This window comes from Theropithecus gelada, chromosome 11, assembly GCF_003255815.1.
Source record: "Theropithecus gelada isolate Dixy chromosome 11, Tgel_1.0, whole genome shotgun sequence".
NCBI classification, from domain to species: Eukaryota; Metazoa; Chordata; class Mammalia; order Primates; family Cercopithecidae; genus Theropithecus; species Theropithecus gelada.
Window position 1 is genome coordinate 52,195,296 of NC_037679.1, and position 2,628 is coordinate 52,197,923.

General features: G+C 41.4%; 1 non-coding gene across 1 annotated transcript; it reads left to right on the forward strand.

Moving 5' to 3' along the window:
* The first annotated feature begins 2,067 nt into the window (after nt 1–2,067).
* LOC112635764 lies at nt 2,068–2,174 on the forward strand. Its single transcript, XR_003122082.1, has one exon. It is a non-coding gene; the product is annotated as a U6 spliceosomal RNA (small nuclear RNA).
* Nucleotides 2,175–2,628: the final 454 nt, after the last annotated feature.

Sequence of the window (2,628 nt, forward strand, 5' to 3'; positions counted from 1 at the left end):
CTGAGATTTCCCTTAGTCTGCCTTTCCACATCCAGATTTTCCTTGTTCTCTAAGATATCCCACCTTTTTTTTTTTTTTTTTTCCTTAAGTTGGTCAGATTTCATTTCTGTTACTTGTAGTCATAAAAACCTAACAGATCAAAGGTCAAGTCTGGATGCATTCCAAAGATGAGAAGATATAAAGCCAGTTCACTAGTTACCCATTCTTGAGGAATTTTTTAAAAGTACATTTTCACTTTTGCAGTTTTCAGACGTAAGGTAACAAGACAAAGTATAAACTCAAAGATAGTAGCTTAAAATGAGAGCATAAGGCCAGGTGCAGTGGCTTATGCCTGTAATCCCAGCACTTTGGGAGGCCGAGGCAGGTGGATCAGCTGAGGCCAGGATTTCCAGACCAGCGTGAGCAACATGAAGAAACCCTGTCTCTATTAAAAATAAAAATTAGCTGGGCTGGTACCTGTAATACCAGCTACTCGGGAGGCTGAGGCAGGAGAATCGCTTGAACCCAGGAGGGGAAGATAACAGTGAGCCAAGTGCACTCCAGCTTGGGCAATAGAGGGAGACTCCGTCTCAAAAAACAAAAAAGCTAAATGAGAACATAGTGAGAAATGAAAATTAAATCTGATTAGGCTAATACTTGCGTTTACTCTACCAGGTGCTTTGCAAAACCTTTTACACACATTATTTCATTAAATCTTTTTATTTGAGACAGAGTCTCAGTGGCTTAGGCTGGAGTGCAGTGGTACAATCTCGTCTTGCTACAATTTCTGCCTGCTAGGTTCAAGAGATTCTCCTGTCTCAGCCTCCCAGGTAGCTGGGATTACAGGCATGTATCACCATGCTGGCTAAGTTTTGTATTTTTTAGTAGAGATGGGGCTTCACCATGTTGGCCGGGCTGATCTTGAACTCCTGACCTCAAACGATTTGCCCACCTCAGTCTCTCAAAGTAGTGGGATTACAGATGTGAGTCACCACGCCCTGCTTCATTAAATCTTTATTGCAATGAGGAATTATTATTATTATTAATTATTATTTGAGACACAGTTTTACTCTGTCACCCAGACTGGAGTGCAGTGGCACCATCTCGGCTCACCACAACCTCCGCTCCCGGGTTTAAGTCGTTCTCCTGCTTCAGCCTCCCAGGTAGCTGGGATTACAGTCATGCACCACCATGCCCAGCTAATTTTGTATTTTTAGTAGAAATGGGGTTTCACCATATTGGCCAGGCTGGTCTCGAACTCCTGACCTCAAGTGATCCACCCACCTTGGCCTCCCAAAGTGTTAGGATTACAGGTGTGAGCTACCACGCCTGGCCAAGAGGAATTATTGTAATTCTTATTTGGCAATAGGGAAAATGGAGCTTGTAAGAGTTAAGTGACTTTCCTAAGTCATATAGCTGATAAAAGATATAGCCAGTATTCAAAACTGAAGTTAACTTCCTTATGCCATATCACATTCACACCTTAAAAAAATAAAATCAAGGTATCTGATATCTAGACAGAGTCTTACTCTCTTGCCCAGGCTGGGGTACAGTGCTGTGATCATGACTCTCTGCAGCCTCAACCTCCTGGGCTCAAGAAATCCTCCCACCTCAACCTCCCAAGTAGTTGGGACTATAGGTATGTGCCACCACACCTGTCTAATTTTTGTATTTTTTGTAGAGATAGGGCTTTACCACGTTGCCCAGGCTGGTCTTGGAACTCCTGAGTTCAAGCATCTGTCCACCTCAGCTTCCCAAATTTCTGGGATTAGAGGCACTAGCCATGGTTCCTGGCCTTTAAACCTTTTATTATGGAAAATTTCACATGTGAAATAGAGTATTTTAAAACAAATCCCAGTCATCATATTTCTCTACCTGTGAATATTTCAGTATGCTTCCCTAATGCATAAGAACTTGAGAAAAGAAACATAACAATAACATTGTCATGCCTCCAAAGAATAATATTTAATATCCAGTCCAAGTTTAACTTTTCTTGATTGTTTCAAGAGTATTTCTATGGCTGTTCAAATAAAAATTCAAACACAGTACAGACATTACATATTTTGCATATTCTCTTAAGTCTGTTTTTTGCTCGCCTCAGCAGCACATATACTAAAATTGGAATGATACAGAGAAGATTAGCATGGCCCCTGTGCAAGGATGACATGTAAATTTGTGAAGCGTTCCAAAATTAATTAATTAATTAATTAATTAATTAAAATTAAACATTTTTTTTAGTCCGGACGCGGTGGCTCATGCCTGTAATTCCAGCACTTTGGGAGGCCAAGGAGGGCAGATCACAAGGTCAGGAGATCCCAACTTTCCTGGTTCACACAGTGAAACCCCATCTCTACTAAAAAAAAAAATACAAAAAATTAGCTGGGCATGGCAGTGGGCACCGCTAGTCCCAGCTACTCGGAAGGCTGAGGCAGGACAATGGTGTGAACCCAGGAGGCGGAGCTTGCAGTGAGCCGAGATCATGCCACTGCACTCCAGCCTGGGCAACAGAGCGAGACTCTGTTTCAAAAAAAAAAATTTTTTTTAAGTCTCTTTTAATGTATGATAGTTCCCCTTCCCTTGTGTTTCCTCCCTTTTCTAATGCTTTTAACTCTGAGATCATGAATTAACTTTGTAACATGCTATGTGTTC